General features: G+C 42.0%; 1 protein-coding gene across 4 annotated transcripts in view; it reads left to right on the top strand.

Annotated features, from left to right (window-relative positions):
- LOC144683844 (ribosomal protein S6 kinase alpha-6) overlaps positions 1-21979 on the top strand; it is a 158957-nt gene that overhangs the window by 11873 nt on the left and 125105 nt on the right. For 2 of the 4 annotated variants that reach the window (XM_078547341.1, XM_078547340.1), the window contains exon 2: positions 6782-6911. The exons of the other annotated variants lie outside the window; for them this stretch is intronic. The gene's annotated coding sequence lies outside the window, so the exon portion shown is untranslated. The remainder of the gene's footprint in view (positions 1-6781; positions 6912-21979) is intronic. 4 annotated transcript variants of the gene reach the window in all.

Genomic DNA, 21979 nt, shown 5'->3' with positions numbered 1-21979 from the left:
ACAAGTTCTGTTGAGACGATATTTTGACTTCATCCTTGTATGATTCCAGTCAGCCCATCTCCTCTGTCAGCATGTAAACTGATCCTGCTCAGAATCTTTGCAATACTTAAAAGTTGAATTTCACCCATTCAGATTAAGATTTAGAACATAAGAAATGGGAACAGGAATAGACCATTCAGCCTCTCGAGGCTCTCATTCAATAAGATCATGGTTGATCATCTTGTGATTCGATTTCCACATTTCCTATCTAACCCCGATAACCTGAAATTCTTCTTAAGCTAGGGAATCAATTTACCTCTGCCTTAAATATTCAATGACCCTGCCTCCACCACCTTCTGAGGCAGAGAGCTCCAAAGCCGCACAACCCTCTGAGAGAAAAAAATTCTCCTCATCCCTGTCCTGAAAGGGTGACCCCTTAATTTTAAAACAGTGCTTCCTAGTTTTGGACTTACTCACAAGAGGAAATATCTTTTTAACATCCATTCAGGATCTTGTATACTTCAATCAAATCATCCCTGTTATGAAGAGAGATTAATGTCTATAATGTTATTGGAAATTATTTCTAAAATGGAATTGTAGTGGGGTCTGTGTTTGTCTGTGTGTGTCTTAATTAGATTATAGCCAGCTAGTCTGGGTGCTTTGATATATAGTAGTTTTGAGATGCTGATTAGATAAACGTAAGGAGGATAGAAGGTAAAATGTAAATTTGTACTTGTTGAACAAAGCATTCAAGAGTGGGAGTAAAATCTTGCACCTAGCTAGAAGATGCCAAGCAATGTGTTTATTTTCAGCTTACTAATAAAATTGGTGGAATGAAAGGATATTATTGTTGGGAGATGTAACGTTAAAAGCCTGGTGATACAATGGAAAATTTACATTTAAAGGAAAAGCTAGGCATAAACAGAAAGGAGTTTGTGTGTGTAAGTCAGAGGCATTTAAGACCTAACCAGCCTGTAAGCCTCCAACCGTGTCTGCAAAGGAACCAAATTTCAAGGAACCTCATTGTGAATTTGTAAGGCCAATGTGCTTTGCCTGGTGTCTGTTTAAAGTCTATAGGTTACTATTGCCTTGGAGATTTAGCTGGGAGAGATTAATTTGGGGATTTGTTTAAAAGTTACTATGGTAGTGATTTGTAGACATGTATGTGTTTAATTTGTTAAATGAATAAATGTTTCATTTGGTTTTGTATAAAAAAAACCTCGAGGCTCAGTGGTTTTATTCCTGAATTCAGAGTTGCATCTCAAACATACCAATTGAAAATATAGGTTATGACAGTTGTTCAAGTTTCCCTCTGGGATTTAAACAACTCAGCCTTTACCAACTGCTGGATCATAAAACCCCTCACTCTTCTAAACTTCAATGGAAACAAGCCCAGTCTACCTAACCTTTCCTCATAAGACAACCCACTCATTCCAGGTATCAATCTAGTAAACCTCCTTTGAACTGCCTACAATGCAATTACTTCTAGGGGGAGGCGATGGTGCAGTGGTATTGTCGCTGGACTAGTGATCCAGAGACTCAGGGTAATGCTCTGGGGACCCGCGTTCGAATCCCACCACGGCAGGTGGTGGAATTTGAATTCAATAAAAATCAAATTAAAAGTCTAATGATGACCATCAAACCATTGTCGATTGTTGTAAAAACCCAACTGGTTCATTAATGAAATCTGTCATCCTTACCTGGTCTGGCTTACATGTGACTCCAAATTTTTGGTTCCATTTGGTTCCTTTGACTCTTAAATGCCCTCTGAAATGGCCTAGCAAGCCACTTGGTTGTAACAAACCATTACAAAGTCACAAAAAAGGAATGAAACCGGACGGCATCGACCTTGCAAAGTTCTCCTTACTAACATCCAGGGGCTAGTGCCAAAGGTGGGAGAGCTGTCTCTCAGACTAGTCAAGCAACAGCCTGACATAGTCATCCTCACGGAATCATACCTTACAGATAATGTCCCAGACACCACCATCGCCATCCCTGGGTATGACCTGCCCCACCGACAGGACAGAACCAGCAGAGATGGCGGTACAGTGATATACAGTCAGGCAGGAGTTGCACTGGGAGTCCTCAACATCGACTCTGGACCCCATGAAGTTTCATGGCATCAGGTCAAATATGGGCAGGAAAACTCCTGCTGATGAATCAGTTCTCCCCCATGTTGAAAACTGAAGGTGGCAAGGGTGCAGAATGTACTCTGGACTTCAATGTCCACCACCAAGAGTGGCTTGGGAGCACCACTACTGACCAAGCTGGCTGAGTCCTAAAGGACATAGCTGCGAGACTGGGTCTGTGGCAGCTGGTGAGGGAATCATCAAGAGGGAAAAACATACTTGATCTCATCCTCATCAGCCTACCCGCCGCAAATGCAACTGTCCGTGACAGTATCGGTAGGAGTGACCACTGCACAGTTGTTGTGGAGATAGCGTCCCGGCTTCACATTGAGGATACCCTCCATCGTATTGTGTGGCACTATCACTGTGCTAAATGGGATAGATTTCTAACAGATCTAGCAACTCGCGACTGGCCATCAACAGCAGCAGAATTCTACTTGAACACAATCTATAACCTCATGGCCTGGCATATCCCCCACTCTACCATTACCATCAAGCCAGGGGATCAACCCTGGTTCAATAATGAGTGCAGGAAGGGCATGCCAGGAGCAGCACCAGGCATACCTAAAAACGAGGTGTCAACCTGGTGAAGCTATAACACACGACCAGTTGCGTGCCAAACAGCATAAGCAGCAAGTGATAAGCGATCCCACAACCTACGGATCAAATCTCAGCTCTGCAGTCCTGCCACATCCAGTCGTGATTGGTGGTGGACAATTAAACAACTCACCGGAGGAGGAGGCTCCACAAATATTCCCATCCTCAACGATGGAGGAGCCCAGTACATCAGTGCAAAAGATAAGGCTGAAGCATTTGCTACAATCTTCAGCCAGAAGTGCCGAGTGGATGATCCATCTTGGCCTCCTCTGGAGGCTCCGAGCATCACAGATGTTAGTCTACAGCCAATTTGATTCACTCCACGTAATATCAAGAAACGGCTGAAGGCACTGGATACTGCAAAGGCTTTGGGCCCTGACAATATTCTGGCAATAGTGCTGAAGACTTGTGCTCCAGAACTTGCCGCGCCCCTAGCCTAGCTGTTCCAGTACAGCTACAACACCTGCATGTACCCGGCTATGTGGAAATATTGCCCAGGTATGTCCTGTACACAAAAAAGCAGGACAAATCTAACCTGGCCAATTATCGTCCCATCAGCCTACTCTCCATCAAAGTAATGGAAGGGGTTATCAAAAGTACTGTCAAGCGGCACTTGCTTAGCAACACTGACACCCAGCTTGGGTTCCACCAGGGCCGCTCAGTCCTAACCTCATTATAGCCTTGGTTCAAACATGGACAAAAGAACTGAACTCCTGAGGTGAGAGTGACTGCCCTTGACATCAAGGCAGCATTTGACAGTGTGGCATCAAAGAGCCCTAGCAAAACTGAAGTCAATGGGAATTGGGGAAAACTCCCTGCTGGTTGGAGGATACCTAGCACATAGGAAGATGGCTGTGGTTGTTGGAGGTCAGTCATCTCAGCACCAGGACATCCATGCAGGAGTTCCTCAGGGTAGCGTCCTTGGCCCAACCATCTTTAGCTGTTTCATCAATGACTTTCCTTCCATCATTAGGTCAGAAGTGGGGATGTTCGCTGATGATTGCATAATGTTCAGCACCATTCGTGACGACTCAGATACTGAAGCAGTCTGTGTCCAAATGCAGCAAGACCTGGACAATGTCCAGGCTTGGGCTGACAAGTGGCAAGTAATATTCGCACCACTTAAGTGTCAGGCAATGACCATCTCCAACAAGAGAGAACCACATCCACAAACATTCACTCCCCCCACCACCACCGCACAGAAGCAGCAGTGTGTACCATCTACAAGATGCACTGCAGGAATTCACCAAGGCCCCTTCGACAGCACTTTCCAAACCTATGACTACTATCATCTGGAAGGACAAGGGCAGCAGATAGATGGGAAAACCACCACCCAGAAGTTCCCCTTCAAGTCACTCACCATCCTAACTTGGAAATATATTGCCGTCCCATCACTGTCGCTGGGTCAAAATCCTGGAACTCCCTTCCTAACAGCACTGTGGGTGTACCTACACCAAACGGTTCAAGAAGGCAGCTCACCACTGCCTTCTCAAAGGCAACTAGAGATGGGCAATAAATGTTGGCCCAGCCAGCGAAGCCCACATCCCATGAATGAATAAACAAAAAACCTTTCCTTTTAAATATGGAGACCGAAACCACACAGTATTCGAGGTGCAATCTCACCAATGCCCTGTTTAACTGAAGCATAACACCCTTCATTTTATGCTCAATCCCTCTTGTAATAAAAGACAGCGTTCCGTTTGCCACCTGAATTATTGCTGTAGCTGCATACTAACTTTTTGTGACTCGTACTAGAACACCTAGATCCCTCTGCACCACAGAATTATGCAGATGTCCTCCATTTCAGCAATACTCTGCTTTTTTGTTCTTCCTGCCAAAGTGAACAACTTCACATTTTCCCACATTAAACTCCATTTGCCAGATCTTTGCCCACTCACTCAACCTATCTATATCCATCTGCAACCTTTCATATATCCTCTTCACAACATACTTTCCTGCCTATCTTTGTGTCATCTGCAAATTTAGCTACCATGTCTTCACTCCCCTCATTAATGTCAAGTGTCTGGTCATTAATGTAAATCATAAGAAGTTGAAGCGCCAGTATCGACCCCTGTATCGTCACATCCTGCCAACCAGAAAAAGACTCATTTATATATATTCTCTGCTTTCTGCCATCCAGCCAATATTCTATCCTTGCTAATATGTTACCCACTACACCATGTGCTTTTATTTTCTGTAATAATCTTTGATGTGGCACCTGTCAAATACCTTCTGGAAATCCAAGTACTGTAAGCCTCCAGGCTCCCCTTTATCCACTGCGCATGTTACTCCTTCAAAAAACTCCAATAAATTGGTTAAACATGATTTTCCTTTCACAAAACCATGCTGACTCTTCCCGATTGCCTTGAGCTCTTCTAAGTGCCCAGCTATAACCTCCTTAATGATCAATTCTAAAAACTTCCCCTCGACAGACGTCCAGCTAACTGGCCTATTTTCTGCCTCTCTCCCTTCTTGAATAGAGGGTTTATATTTGCTATTTTCCAATCTGATGGAACCTTTCCAGAATCTAGCGAATTTTGGAAAATTAACACCGGCGCATCAACTCCCTCATTAGCCACCTCTTGTAAAACCCTAAGATGTAGTCTGTTGGGACCCGGAGACTTGCCAGCTCGCAGCTCCATCAATTTGCTCAGTACTGTTTCCCTAGTGATTTCAATTTCACCAAGTTCCTTTCTCCCGTTCACCACCTGATTTGCAGCTATTACTGGAATGTTTTTGTATCCTCTACATTGAACACAGAAGCACAATATTTGTATCTCTTCCGCTATTTCCTTATTATCTACAGTTGACTCCCCACTAGAGAGGACCAACACTCACTTAACTTTTTTCCTTTTTAAATACCTGTAGAAACTCTTGCCATCTGTTTTTACATTTGTAGCTAGCTTCCTCTCATACTCTAATTTCTTTCTCCTGAATATTCTCTGCCGTTCTTTATATTCTGTCCAATCATCTGTCCTGCCACTCATCCTCGTGGAGTTGTGTGCTTTTTCCTCAAGTCTGATGCTTTCCTTAACTTTAGTAAACCATGGATGTTGTGTCCTCCCCTTTGAATTTTTCTTAGAGTAGGAATGCACTTATCCTGAATACTTTGAAATATCCACTTAAATGTCTGCCACTGCTTCTCTATTGATCTATCCTCTAGCTTAGTTTTCTAGTTCACTTCCGCTAGCTCAGCTTTCATCCCTTATAGTTGCCCTTATTTAAGTTTAAGATACTAGTCTTAGACCCACTTTTCTCCCTTTCAAACTAATTACTTTTGATGTTTTACTCGTTAGGTTAGCTATATTTCTAATTGTACTTTAAAAATCAATTTAAAGTCAATTTCAGTAAAGATATTTATCTGTCAGCCATGGCTGGATGGCAGCATTCCTGCTTTTGAGTCAGAAGTTTGTGGGTTCAAGCCCCACTGTAGCTGAGGTTGTCACTTTAATGAGGGAGTGCTATATTGTCAGAGATGCCATCTTTCAGTTCGGGCATTTATCTGTGAAGGTTGATGTGAAAGGTCTCATGGCTCAAATAGGAAGGCGTTTTCCCACTGTCCTGGTTAACATCTGTCTCTCATCCAACACCTGTGATGATCGGCATTGGAGGAGTATCCATTTTATCTAGCCCCACTACTACACCGGTTACACCATTATTGTAAGTGTTTAATTTGCTCATCAAAATGGCCAATTATTTACCTTTTCTACTGTTAGACTCAAAAGAAAAGAGACTTTAACCAGGCTTCTTTCAATGGACTCAATGATTGACTCATTATGAAACAAAACTTCTTTTTTAAAGCAAGTTCCAAGAACTAGTTAACACACAATTTGTAAACTGGAAGTGTAACTATCTGCCCCTTTTAAAATTCCCCAGCATGCACACGCACGGAGACAGACAGACACAGACACACACACACGACAAACATGTAAGGTTTCCGCAGAGATGGGTAGTTGAAGAAATGAACTTTATAAAAAGGATAAAGTTTGCAGGGTTTTGACACTGTTGATCTGGTGCTCCATCGTGTGAAGATGGACTGCTAGTCCCAGTAAATGTCTGGATGTTCTCACCAACAGAGCTTCAGCATGGAGGAGAATAGAGCTGGATCAATCCTTCTTGTTTCAGCTCTTTGGGTTCCCAAATATAGACAAGCTCCACTGAGATGAGGATTCCTAGCTGGCGACTAATAACCACACTGTATTTCAGGTAAGGCAAGGAGAGTGCGAGCTGGGCAGTTTTCCCCTTCTCGATTTATTTCCAACTGAGTTTTTAAAAAAAAACAAACTCAAAACATAAAACTCATCTCCATCAGGTGCTTTCCAGTAAATCATGAGGGCCTTTTCCTTTTAAAGCAATTTTTTTCCATCAATTAGTGTTTGCAGTTTAAATAAACGAGTAGCTCTCCTCCACATTTGCTATGCTGGCCATATAGCTGAGGTCATGTGATTTTTTTTGGGAAAAAGCATGCTTGCTTACAGCCCAAGGTGAACTTATGACCCTTTTTGAAAAAAAAACCACATCAGTTGCCAAGTGTCCAAATAATACAATGTCCTTCCAAATTTTGAAAGAAAATGAAGTTCTTGAAGATATGGTTCTAACACAGTCAAAACAGATTGCTGTAAGTGGGACAGAACTTTGCACCACTTTGGCTGTCTTATTTGCCTACATTACAACTGTGACTATGTTTAAGATGTACTTAATTAGCAGTAAAGGTACAATGTTGAGTTTCTTAAGCTTTGCAATAATTCAAGTTTATTTTTCTATTTTTGCAAAGTAGCCTTAGGTGAAGGATGTTTTTGGATTTGACGGAATAAGCCTTTTTTTCCCTTAATATTTTTTGTTAGCGGGATTCATTTTGCTGCAACATAATAAATCATGATAATCAGGGCCATTGCTTCATGGGGGAGGATCTTCCGGTCGGCGAGCGGGGGCGGGGCCCGCTTGCCAATGCGTAAAATGATGCGGGATGACGTCAGGTGGAACTCCCGACGTCACCCCGTGTCATTTCCATTTTCAGGTCAGGGGCGCAGCCAAGTCAGCTGTGCGCCTGCCAACCTGTCAACAGCCTATTGAGGCCATTTAAAAAGTAACTAAGCTCATCAATGGAGCTGCCCATCCAACCTTAGGGTTCACGGGCAGGCCGGGAGCCCTGGCGAGCTTAAGATAAAGTATGAAACCTCATTCACGGGCGGGATGAGGTTTCATGAAGGTTTTAAAATATTTAATAAAGCTCTCAGTAAAAGTGAGGGACATGTCCCAACACATGAGGGGACACATCAGGAAATGTTGCTATCATTTGCTTAACATTTTAAAATTTGGAGTCGATCTCTCTGAGGCAGCACTTAGCCTCATGGAGGACAGTGCGATCTTTTGCGTGCATGCGCGAAAGAGCACACTCTCGGCTGATGGAATCTCTCCCCTTCCTCCTCCTGCCTGCACAGGGAGTGCATAGCGCTTCCTGGTGGGTGTCCTGCTGGGCGGGCCTTAATTGGCCCGCCCATGTAAAATGGCAGCATGCCCCTGATTGGGGGCACCTGCCTGCTCCCGTTCCTGCACTCTTTCTCCCCCCCCCCCCCCAACAAAACGGGGGTGGGGGTGGAATTTTCCCATGGTGACCAGATACGTCAAATTTTGACTTTTATTATCTGAGATTCTGCATTGTTAATCAGTATTTTGGGGATTGATTTTTTTTTGTCCTTTTTCTTTCAAAATGCATTTTATTTTCATTCCCTTTTTATCTGTGATGTTGGTTGCAATTTAAAAAAAAAATCAAACTATCTACAAAATGTACGGTGGGATAGTGTTGCTATTGAGTGGTTCTGGCACTGTTAGGGAGAAGGCAAAAGAATAGCTAGAGTAAAGTAAGATTTGTACAGGTGGATTTAGATAAATATCTGTACTGAGGTTTCGGTTATTAATTTGAAAAGTAGTTCCTTTAGAAATTGCTATAATGCTATTCATCCGTCCTATAAATTCCTGCTGAGCTTGGTTTGATGAAACTGGATGTGATGAACGCTAATCTAGTCATTCCTTGGACAAAAGGTAAATATTGCGGATGCTGGAAACCTGACATAAAAGTAAATATCGGAAATACTCAGGACAGGCAGCATCTGTGGAGAGCGAAACAAAGTTAATGTTTCGGATCAGTGATCTTTCATCAATTTCTGGTGGAAGGTTATCAACCTGAAACATTAACACTCTTTCTCCTCAGATACTGCCTGACCTGCTGAGTATTTCTAGTATTTTCTGTTTTTAACTCTTTTGGATGTTGAATCAGTATCTGAACCGAGCGTTTTGACTATAACCTTGAAATTATTCTAGCATTTCTTTTATATACCATACAGTCTACTCTTAATTTGAAGTATCTAATCTTCAATTTGAATTCAGTAATAAATTAAGTAGACACTGTCAGCATTTTATGTTTGGCATTTATTTGGTGTTTGTTTTGTGCAAATGGTGGCTGTTGGTGATGCTTTCACATTGTAGAATTTATGTAAGAATTTGAAATAGTGGCAAGTATTGAGAAACTCTGCAGTTGAATTACCAGAAGGCAGGACGGCCAGTATACATTAAACCAGCAAGTTACCAGTTCTATTGCCAATGGTTATGGAGTATTTTAGTCGTGGAGAGCTCTGTGGGTTAATGAGAGGGATGCTTCCCTTCTTGTTTCCCCCGCAATTTCCTCATTCCCAGCACTGTCGACTCATCCCATTGCCATTTCCCTGTTGCATCATCTTGCTCCCATTGCTCTCGTTTTTCATGACATCTATATACCTTCAACAACAACAACATGTATCTACATAGGACCTTTAACATGAAACATCCCAAGGCACTTCACGGCAGCATTATAATACAAAATATGACACTGAACCACATGAGGCAAAAGCTTAGTCAAAGATGTTAATGTTGGAATTGTGCTGCAATAGAGTGCATGTTTTAAGTTGGTGATCAAGAGCAGCTGTCCCCATTTGGGGAAGTATGAGGGCTTCATTACAAGAGCATAAAAAGCTGTGCACACTGGGTGTTGGGGGATTAGAAGAGTCTGTTTTTACTCTGCAGGCTTGCAAATAATCTGTTCTAAGGTACAGACGGCTTCAGTCTCATTCTTTCCTCAACATACGATGGATATAATAAAAGAGGTAGGTTTTAAGGAATGCTTAAAGGAGGAAAGTGATATAGAGGTGTGGAGAGGGCAACTGAAGGCGTGGCCACCAGTGGTGGAATGATGAAAATTTGGGGGTGCTCAAAAGGCGGAATTAGAAGAATGCAGGACGTTTATAGGCTGGAGGAGATTACAGAAATAGGGAGGGACGAAACCATGGAGGGATTTGAAAACATATGAATATACAAACGAGGAGCAGGAATAAGGCCATGGTTGATCTGATTGTAACCTCAACTCCACATTCCTGCCAGCCCTCGATAACCTTTTATCCCCTTGCTTATCAAGAATCTACCTCTGATTTAAGAATATTTAGAGACTGCTTCCACCACCTTTTGAGGAAGAGAGATCTAAAGACTCAGACTCTGAGAAAGAAAAATTTCTCCTCATCTCTGTCTTAAATGACCAATCCCTAATTTTTAAACTGTGGCCTCTAGTTCTAGATTCTGCCATAAGAGGAAGCATCCTCTCCACATCGAATCTGTCAAAACCCCTCAGGATCTCATGTTTCATTCATGTCGCCTCTTAGTCTTCCAAACTCCAGCGGGTACAAGCGTAACTCACCCAACCTTTCCTCATAATACAACCTGCCCTTGGTATTTGTCTAGTAAACCTTCTCTGAACTGCTTCCAACATATTTACATCCATCCTTAATAAAGGAGACCCACTGTACACACTACTCCAGATGTGCTCTATATAAAGCATAACCTCCCTACTTTTGTATTCAATTCCCCTCGCAATAAGACCATAAGAGATAGGAGCAGAAGTAGGCCATTCAGCCCATTGAGTCTGCTCCACCATTCAATGAGATCGTGGCTGATCTGATAACCCTCAGTTCCACTTTGCTGCCTTTTCCCCATAACCCTTGATTCCCTTAATGATTAAAAAGTCTGTTCATCTCAGCCTTGAATGCACTTAACAACCCAGCCCCTACAGCCCTCTGCGGTAAAGGATTCCACAGATTGACTACCCTCTGAGAGAAGAAATTCCTCCTTATCTTTGTTTTAAATGGGTGCCCCCTTACTCTGAGATTATGCCCAATGGTCCCAGACTATCTCACAAGGGGAAACAAACTCTCAGCATTTACCCTGGCAAGCCCCTGAAGAATCTTATGTTTCAATAAGGTCATCTCTTGTTCTCCTAAACTCCAATGAGTACAGACCCAACCTGGTCAACCTCCTCATAAAATCTCTCCGTACCTGGGATCAACCTTGTGAACCTTCTCTGGACTGCCTCCAACACCAGTATATCTTTCCTTGGATAAGGGGACCAAAACTGTTCAGTATTCTAGGTGTGGTCTAATTAGTGCCTTGAATAGTTTTAGCAAGACTTCCCTATTTTTATACCCCATTCCCTTTGAAATAAAGGTCAACATTCCATTTGCCTTCCCTATTTCCTGCTGAACTTGTATGTTAGCTTTTTGGGATTCATGCACAAGGACTCCCAAATCCCACTGTGCTGCAGCCTTCTGCAGTCTTTCTCCATTTAAATAATACTCTATCCTTCCTCCCAGAGTGTATAACCTCACATTTTCCCACATTATATTCCATCTGCCAAGCTTTTGCCCGCTCACTTAACCTGTCTATATTTCTTTGTAGACTCCTTGTGTCATCCTCACCACTTGCCTTCCCACCTATTTTATTGTCATCTGCAAACTTGGCGTAGTACATTCACTCCCCTCATCCAAGTCATTAATATATCTTGTAAATAATTGTGGCCCCAATACTGATCATTGTGGCACACCACTAGTTACAAGTTGCCATCCTGAAAATGCCCCCCTTATCCCAACTATATGCCTTCTATTAGTTAGCCAATCCTCTATTCATTCTAAAATGCCATCCTTAACACCATGTGCTCTAAGTAGCCTTATGTGCGGTACCTTATCGAATGCCTTTTGGAAATCCAAATATATTACATCTACTTGTTCCCCTTTATTTAGCCTGCTTGTTCCCTCCTCAAAGAATTCTAATAAATTTGTTAGGCATGATTTCCCCTTCATGAAACCATGCTGACTCTGCTTGATTAGATTATGTATTTCTAAATGCTCTGCTATTACATCCTTTATAATAGACTCCAACATTTTCCCAATGACAGATGTTAAGCAAACTGGCCTATAGTTACCTGTTTTTTGTCTCCCTCCCGTTTTGAATAAGGGTGTAATATTGGCCATTCTTCAATCCTCTGGGACTTTTCCAGAATCTAAGGATTCTTGGAAGATTACTACCAGTGCATCCACTATCTCTGTAGCTACTTCCTTTAATATCCCAGGATGCAACCCATCAGGTCTAGGTGACTTATCGACCTTTAGCCCCATTAGTTTCTCTAGTACTTTTTCTGTAGTGATAGTTATCATATTTATTTCCCCCCCTCCTTTTGCCCCTTGATTATTTGGTATTTTTGGAATGCTATTAGTATCTTCTACTGTGAAGACTGAAGCAAAGTATTTATTCAACTCCTCTTGCCATTTTCTGGTTCCCCATTATTATTTCCCCAACCTCATTCTCTAAGGGGCCTATGTTCACTTTGGCCTCTCTCTTCCTTTTTATATATTTAAAGATGCTCTTACTGTCCATTTTTATATTACTTGCTGGCTTACCCTCAAAGTTTATTTTCGTCCTGTTTATTATTATTTTGGTCATCATTTGCTGCTTTTTAAAACTTTCCCAATCCTCTGGCTTACCACTAATCTTTGCCACATTGTATGTTTTTTCTTTCAATTTGATACTGTCCTTAACTTCCTTGGTTAACCATGGTTGGTTTATCCCCTTCTTTGAATCCTTCTTCCTCACTGGAATATATCTTCGTTGAGAGTCATGAACTATTTTCTTAAACATCTGCCATTGTTCATCAACCATCTTTTCTGCTAAACTGATTTCCCAGTCCACTCCAACCAACTCTGCCCTCATTCCATTGTAACTACTCTTACTTAAGTTTAGCAGAGTTGTTTCCGACCCAAGTTTCTCTCTCTCAAACTGAATGTTAAATTCTACCATATTATGGTCACTGTTTCCTAGGGGATCCTTTACTCTGAGATCGTTTATTAAACCTGCCTCATTACACATTTCCAGATCCAAAATAGCCTGATCCCTGGTTGGATTCAAAACATATTGTTCTCAGAAACTGTCCCAAATACATTCTGTGAATTCTTGCTTGTGTCTACCTCTGCAATTTGATTTCCCCAATCTACATGAAGATTAAAGTCATCCATGATTAATGCACTGCCTTTTTTACATGGCCTCATTATCTCCAGATTTATTCTCTGTCCTACAGTATAGCTACTGTTAGGGGACCTATAGGCTACTCCCACCAGTGTCGCCTTCCCCTTGTTACTTCTTACCTCCACCCATATGGATTCTAAATCTTACGATCCAAGATCCTTCCTTGCTATCATACTTATTCCATCTCGTACTAACAAAGCTACCTCACCACCCTTTCCTTCCTGCCTGTCCTTTCAAAAAGTCGCATGCCCTTGAATATTTAGTTCCCAGCTTTGATCTCCTTGTAACCACGTCTCTGTAATGGCTATAAGATCATACCCATTAACCTCTGTTTGTGGTGTTAATTCATTTATTTTGTTCCAAATATTATGTGCATTTACATAAAGAGCCATTAATTTTGCCTTTTTACCACCTTTTCCCCCTTTGACCCTATTTGCTGCTTTTTAAAAAATGTTTGTACACTCTGTCCCTTCCTGTCACACGCTGGGTGTCATTACCTAAATAGCTGCCCTGCAAGGCTGCAATATCCTTTTGCCTTGTAAGCTACACATCCCCTTTCCAGAACCCACCTCCCTCCCTCTATTTAGTTCAAAGCCCTGGTTATTCGGTTCGCCAGGACATTGGTCTCAGCACGGTTCAAGTAAGCCCGTCCCACCGGAACAGCTCCCTTCTCCCCCAGTACTGATGCCAGTGCCCCATGAACTTAAACCCATTCCTCCCACACCAATATCTGAGCCACCCATTTAACTCCTTGACTTTATTTACCCTATGCCAGTTTGCCCGTGGCTCGGGTAACAATCCCAAGATTATTATCTTGGAGGTTCTGCTTTTTAATTTAGCTCAGAACTGTTCAAGTTCTTTCAGCAGAACCTCCTTTCTAGTCCTATCAATATCGTTGGTACCAACATGAATGACGACAACTGGATCCCTCCCCTCCCACTCCAAGTTCCTCTCCAGCCCTGAGAGATGTCTTTAACCCTGACATGGGGCAGGCAATACAGCCTTTGGGACTCACACTCATGGCTGCAGAGAACAGTACCTATCCCTCATAATTATACTGTCCCCTACCACTACTACGCCCCCATTTCTTCCCCCCACTTGAATGGCTCTCTGCACAGTGCCGTGGTCAGTTCGCTCTTCCTCCCTGCAGACCCCACTCTCATCCACACGGCTTGCGGCAGGGGTGGAAACCTGATTGGAAGGATTCAAATGTAGTTTCGTGAAAATTGGAATGGCTAGGTGACATCACTGACTTTGGAGAGGAAAGGGAGGTTGGAGTTGGGACGGTCGAATAAAGAGTTAGTTTTTTTGAGGACAAGGGTGGTGATGGCAGATTTAAGGAGAGAACCATTAACAATAGCATGGGGACCAGGAGGGGAAGTTGGGTGCTGGGTTTCATGGACAAGATGGTCTCAGAAGGTATGAAGGGGTGCCCAAAAACCCAGTTAACTAAACTACTTCTTGTACTCCCCTGCCCTAACCCTGAACTTGCATCTTTCTCTAGTTTCTCTCCTATCTCCCTCATGTCCTCTGAGTCCATCTTGCCCATGAGGCCCATTTCCTGCTCTCTCAATTCTGTTCCCACCAAACATTGTCTTAAATGAATGATTCTGATGCTAGGGTGTGGATGTCAGAAAAGCAATGTGCACAGCATTGATTTTCATTTCTGTGGTACCTCTTTCAGGTGAAGGAAGATGTTGTGGAGGACATGAATGGATGCTGAGCAAGAGATAGTCAGCTGGGGTGGGAGGGAGCCAGGCACTTTCAGACAAGGGTTTTGAGAAGGCTATTGAAAGCAAGGCTGGTAGTAATAATGGGAAATTCCAGAGAACAATGTGCACCCGACCATCAGCCAATAGGCGGAGTGAATGCCAAGGTAGAAGTCCGATGTTAGAAGAGCAGAGGATGCATGCAATGATGTATACCTGCAGGAAATCACTAAACTTATACCCGGTGATATCATGCAGGTTGAAAATGCTTATTAGAATTTTGGGGGACATGGGTAGCTGCTGAAGCTTTGTGGAGGTGTAGTCGTCGACTGTAGCATTTTTAGTAAGTTTTAACTTTTGTAAAACTGAGGTATAGTGTTGGTTAGGAGATTGAGAATTCTAGCCTTGAGATGAAGAAGCAATGGACCTGGGATTTGGCAGTGGTCAAAGGTAGGAATGAAGTTTGGCCATGTCTTGGAAGTGAAAGTGATCTCGGTTACAGAGCAAAGAAGCCGGGAGCCAACTTCTACCTTTTGTTTTCCTCTGATTGTGTATGATTTTCATCAATGAGTGGTGTGTATTTACAGGTAACATTTACAATTCTGAGGGCATGTCCACATTTTCTCAAGGAGCCGGATGTTCCCATTCTGTTGTTTTTGGTACAAGCTGATATCTGACCTCCTCATTCATTTTGGACTTTCTAAAAACTTTCATTTTTTGTGAATTATTGATTTTTTTCTGTTTCCTTTATAGATCATTGTTTCATGTGTGTTTTACTTTTGTTTGCATATTCTGCTTTTCTTGAAGTAATGATTAATGATAAAACAAGACGACCCTGTATTTGATTTAATTTGCATTTCATCTGGCGGTGGATTAACGATTTTCATGCGAATAGTTACTCTGGGATCTCAGGGTGTTGAATCATTTAGGATAAAATTAATTTAAAACAAATCTGCCTTTTCTGTTAAGAGAAATAGTTAGCATGGGACTGTTTAAAATCTCTGAGCTGCTGTTTTTGAATTCCTACATTTGTTTTCCTCCTTGTCCTTTTTTTTTGAGCCTTACTTCTGGTGCTGATGAGGGCAGTGATCACTGCAGTAGATGACTAATGTCGGAGTTTGATCTGAAATATTCTTTACCAATGGTATTAATCACTTGTGTTTGGTGCATGAGCCTATTTGGTTGAATGCTGTATGTTGCAGCTGGCTGGTTATAATTTACAGTAAATAGTGTGTTTTGTTGCCGTAACTTACTATCCTCAGGTGAAGCGTCATGGTACTACTTAAAATTGCTGTAGAAAATGCCTCCTAGATTAGTTCTCTGGCGAGAACAGATAAAATTATACTTTTTCTATCGTGCTTTACTCTCCAGATGGTGTCTCGCTTGACAGGAGCATGGACCATGGGGACAATGAAAGCTACAGGGGCAGTTCTGTGAAGGGCAGTCCCATCTTGCGAGGCACTGTACTGGGACTGGGGCCCAGCAAAGTAACCCCCCCTTCATGAAATTGAGAGCATTTTAGTAGCATTAAAGATGCCAATTCTGTACTGGTTTCTGAAACCAGAGAACTGCATGAAATAGCATAATCTCCAGCACCCTTCATGGGTTGGGTGGGACACAGATGTAGAACTACTAGATGGTGTTGACAGGTGGGTAAAGCTTTGCTACATGGGCTTTACAATTCAGAAGCAAGCTGTGGGGTAAGGGATGGAGAACAGGGAATGGAGAGGTTGGATGGAAGGACAAAAGATGTTTTGTGGACTGTGGAAAAAGCAAAAGGCAATAGCATTTGAACAGAAATTGCCTGAAACCAAAACTTTAAAGGGTGCTGCTCCCCCATTGTCTGGTGTTTTTCAACAACTTATATTTTTCCTCAGAACAGCAGAATTCTGTTGGATGTGGGGATATTAGACAATGTAAAGATGCTTCCAAAATAGATAATTTGGAAAGTGGAAGCAAATAATTGAAATCAAGATGCAAAAAGCCACAGAAATGTTACTGATATTTTACAGGGAAGGACAGTGCAATAGGGATTAATGCCAGAATCGTTTTCCAGGGTGGGAGCAGAGGGAAGCGATGTCAATGAGTTAATATGAGAGAGCATATTGGGTGTGCTGTTTGGAAGGTTTGATAGGTCAAGTAGCTGCATTTTATTCCTCTTCTTATATTACAGTTCCTTGCAAATCAGAAGCCATAGTGCACAAAAATTCAAAACGTAGTTAGTTGTCATAGTTTCTGTCTATCTTTTGCATTGTAATATAGCATTAGTAGTTAGAATCATAGAATAGCCTCCTTTTTATGTTGTAACCATTTGGTTGATCATATCCATGCATGTTCTCTCAAAACTCCCACCCTTTCTTTTGTAACCCTGCAAATTTCTTCTCTCCAGATAATTATCCATTTTCCGGTTGAAAACCACGATTGATTTTGCATCCACAACAGTCTTAGGCAGTGCATTCCAAATCTTAACCATATCCTGTGTGAAAAGTTTCCTCATGTCAACCTTTGGTTCTTTTGCCATTCACCTTAGATTGGTGTCCCCTGGTTCTTAATCCTTCCGCCAATGGGAAGAATCCCTTGACCTGCTCTGTCCAGACCCTTCATGATTTTGAATTCATCTATCAAATCTCCTTGCGACCATTTCTTCTCTAAGGAGAACAGCTCTAACTTAATTTTATCTGCGTAACTGACGTCCCTCATCTCTGGAACCATTCTTGTAAATCTTTTCAGCAGCCTTTCCAGTGGCTTCACATCCATCCTGAAGTGGGAAACAAAATACTCTAGTTGAGGCTGAACCAGTGTTTTATTAAGGTTCACTATAACTTCCTTACTTTTGTACCCTGTCTCTATTTATAAAGTCCAATGTCCCATATGCTTATTAACCACTTTCTCAACCTGTCCTGCCACGTTCAACAATTTGTGTGCATGTACCTCTGCCCCTGCACCTCTTTTCGAATCGTACTCTATTTTCTATTGCCTGTCCCCATTCTGCCTATCAAACAGTATCATTTCACACCTTTCTGCATTAAATTTCATCTGCCTTGTGCCCATCCATTCCACTAGCCTATGTCCTCTTGAAGTCTATCCGTACCCTCTTCACGGTTCACAATATTTCCAAATTTTGTCATCTGCAAATTTTGAAATTGTGCTTGCGCACCCAAGTTCTAGGATTTTGACCCAGTGATGATGAGGGTGCGACCATCTATTTCCTCATCAGTACGATGTGAGACTTGGAGGGGAATTTGGAGGTTGTAATGCTCCTGTGCTGCCTTTGTCCTTCTAGAGGGGAGAGGTCATGGGTATGAGAGATGCTGTGCTAGAAGCCTTTGAGAGTTTCTACAGGACATCTTGTAGAAGGTACACACTGCTGCCACTATGCACAGCCAGTCAAGTAAGCTGCTTTTTCCTGCCTGGTGTTAAGCTCCTTATGTTGTTGGAGTTGCACTTAGCCAGGAAAATGGAGACTATTCCATGTCCTGACTTGCAGATGGTGGACAGGCTTTGGAGAGTAAAAAAGTGAGTCACTCGCCACACAATATCCAACCTCTGATCTGCTCTTGTAGCCACAGTGTTCATGTCATTGGTCTAGTTAAGTTTCTGCACAATGGTGACCCCAGCCATTGATGTTAAGGGATTTTGCAATGGTAATGCCATTGAATGTCAAGGGTAGATGATCAGATTCTCTCTTGGAGATGGTCAAACACTTATGTAGTGCACTTGTTATCTGCCACTTATCAACTCGAGCCTGAAATTTGTCCAGGTCTTGCTGCATGTGGCCATGGACTGTTTCAGTATCTGAGGAGTTGGAAATGGTATTGAACACTTGTGCAATCATTTATGAATGTCACCACTTCTGACCTTATGATGGAGGAATGGTCATTGATGATGCAGCTGAAGATCTAGAACACTACCTTGAACTCCTGCTGAGATGATAAGCCTCCAACAACCAGAACAGTTTTCCTTTGTGCTAACTATGACTCTAACCAATGGAGAATTTTCCCATTCATTCCATTGACATCAACTTTACTAAGGATCTTGATACCATTCTTGGTTAGATGCTGCCTTGATGTCAAGGGCAGTCACTCTCGCCTCATCTGGAATTCATCTCTTTTATCCATGTTTGGACTAAGGCTCTAATGAGGTCTGGAGGCAAGTGGTCCAGATGGAACCCAAACTGAGCATCAGTGAGCAGATTATTGCTGAGTAAATGCTCCTTGATGGCAATGTCAATGAGACTTCTATCACTGATGATTGAGAGTAGGCTGATGGGGTGGTAATTACTCAGATTCAACTTGTCCTCCTATTTGTGGATAGGACATACGTGGACAATTTTTCATTCTGAGTAGATGCCAATATTGTCGCTAAGTTGGAACAGCTTGGCTAGAGGCGCTGTTCACAGTGCACAACAGCCGGGATGTTTTTGAGACCTGTGGCCTTTGTTGTATCCAATGTGCTCATCATCACACTGAGTGAATTGAATTGGCTGAAGACTGGATTATCCACTCAACACCTTGGCTGAAGATAGTTGCAATGCCTTTTGCCCATACATGCTGGGCTTTACCATCATTGAGGATGGGGATATTCATGGAGTCGCCTCCTCCTGTTAGTTGTCTGTCATATATGTCATTCTCTGCATTGTAATGAAATTTTGTGCTTTCCATTTGGAGTGTTGGAATTAAGCAAGGTTTGCACTAAACTGGTGCAGGCAAAATGCCCCAGATCGCTGCCTCCTATGCGCCGCCATTTGATGATTAGAGATAACAGTCAATTTTGTTTAAGCCCAGTATTTCATAAGGGTCACCACGTTTTTATCAAAATTTTTACAAATAGGAGTTGGACTATATTGAAGTTTTATTTAGTTTAGCAACCAGATGGCAGTTGAGATCATGGGGACAGAGCAACAATTGGGACTTGGATGTGTCAGATGCCACTGATTGAGTTAAGCTTTGAAACAGTGGGGCTTTGCTGCATCTTTGACTGACACCAGATTCACTTGTTAGCAAAAACCTGACATGTAAGCATGGAATCCATTTTTGGGCTTTTGTAAACATTAACTTACTCTCATCACTACTTGGATTTTATAACATACATTGAAGAATAATGCCCTCACCCTGTATCTTGAAATGTCCAGTGAATTGTGTAAGCTTGTATGCTTTAGACTGGGTTGTACTCCGATAAATTCAGAAATGTTCGGGGTTTTGATCCTTTGAATCTAAAATGACCTGAAAACTGTCACTGTCACATATGGCGCTACAGAGAGATATTTGACTTCACCTTAAATTGGCAACTTTATTAAACTGCTAATTTTTTTTCAGTATAATTAAATTTATCCAGTATTTTGAATGCACTATGTATCAAGGTTACAGCTGTAATTTTGCAAATTGATATGATGGCAAGAGATAGAAGGGAAGAGGGCTTGGCATGGGTGCGTGGTTGAGAAGGAATCTTTACTGGGCTTGGCTTGTGTCGGAATAGCAAAGGGTGTACCAAGAGAAGTACAGTGGTGGGAGATGAAGTTGAGGCTATGAATGAAGTTAGACTAGATATTGTTATTAAAAACAAAAACAGAATTACCTGGAAAAACTCAGCAGGTCTGGCAGCATCGGTGGAGAAGAAAAGAGTCGACGTTTCAAGTCCACATGACCCTTCAACAGAACTGAGTATAGTTAGGAGAGGGGTGAAATATAAGCTGGTTTAAGGTGGGGGGTGGGGGGAGAGAAGTTGAGGTTGTAGGGACAAGCAAGCAGTGATAGGAGCAGATAATCAAAAGATGTCACAGACATCTATTGTTATTGCTGAGTTAACCAAATGATGCTGTATCACTGGACAAGTAATCCAGAATTCTGGACTAATAGTCTAGACAACATGAGTTCAAATCCCACCATGACAGTTTGAGAATTAAAATTTTTCTTTTTACAAAAAACAAATATCAGCAAAAGTGATCTTGAAGATGTTGGCTTACTGTGTGTTTTTTTTAAAAAAAGCCCAACTGGTTCTCTAGTGTTCTTTTAGGAAATTTACTATTCTTTTTGACTCCAGTTTCACACCAAGGTGATTAACTCCTAACTGCTTTGTGAAGTGGCCCAGAAAGCTATTAATTTGAAGTCCCATCAACACTGTCTCAGGGCAACTATAGATAACAGTAAATGCCAGGTACACCCACATCAAGAATAAGTTGGAAAAAAATCAAATCAAGCACTGAAGTAAGTTTGGCACATAATTTGCAGCCATAGCTTTCTCTCACTTCTGATATATTATCCAGCTATAACTTTGTATAAATAACACATCTCAAATTTTCAAATGGAAATATATCAATGAGTTTAAGAAGCTGCTTAAAATTAGCATTTTCTCAAATGCATCTCATTCAGTAGGAAATAGCAGATAATGGCCTATGCATGTCTTTCAACTGGTTAGCTTCCTATGATTTCCTTTTACAATGATGTGGGTTGGAGTAAGAAGTACAAAGACATAGAGACAGATTAAGTGAGTGGGAAAAACTGGCAGATGGCGTGTGGGGGAAGAGTGATGTCATTCATTTTGGATCCAAGAATGAAAAATCAGTTTATTTTCTTAATGGCAACAAACTATGAACCATGGAGGAGCAGAGAGATTTAGGTGTCTGTGTACACATTACTTTTTCTACCAGTGCACTACCTTTGTAATCAAAAACCCAGGGAATGTTGGCCTTTATCTTAAGGGGCAGGAATACAAGGGGAAGAGATCGTGCTTCAGCTGTATAGAGCCTGAGTGGCACCCGTCCAAGGTTCACTTATGGGCATTGCACTTCAAGCGAGATATATTGGTCTTAATTGGGGGCATAGAGCAGATTCACTGGAATGATGGCAGATCTTAAAGGTTAAATTACAAAGGCAGGTTGCTTTAATTGGCTTGTATCTCCTTTTGCTCAAAAGGTTGAGGGGTGGTCTAATTGAGTCTACAAGATACACTGCAGGAACTCAAGGCTCCTTAGATAGCACCTTCAAAACCCACAACAGCTACCATCTGGAAGGACAAAGGCAGCAGACACATGGGAACACCACCACCTAGAAGTTCCCCTCCAGACCACTCACCATCCTGTCTTGGAAATATATCGCCGTTCCTTCACTGTCGTTGGGTCAAAATCCTGGAACTCCCTCCCTAACAGCACTGTGGCTGTACCTACACCACATGGACTGCAGCAGTTCAAGA

The sequence above is a fragment of the Cetorhinus maximus genome, chromosome 8 (assembly GCF_964194155.1).
Source record: "Cetorhinus maximus chromosome 8, sCetMax3.hap1.1, whole genome shotgun sequence".
NCBI lineage: Eukaryota > Metazoa > Chordata > Chondrichthyes > Lamniformes > Cetorhinidae > Cetorhinus > Cetorhinus maximus.
This window is presented reverse-complemented; position numbering and strand designations above follow the sequence as displayed.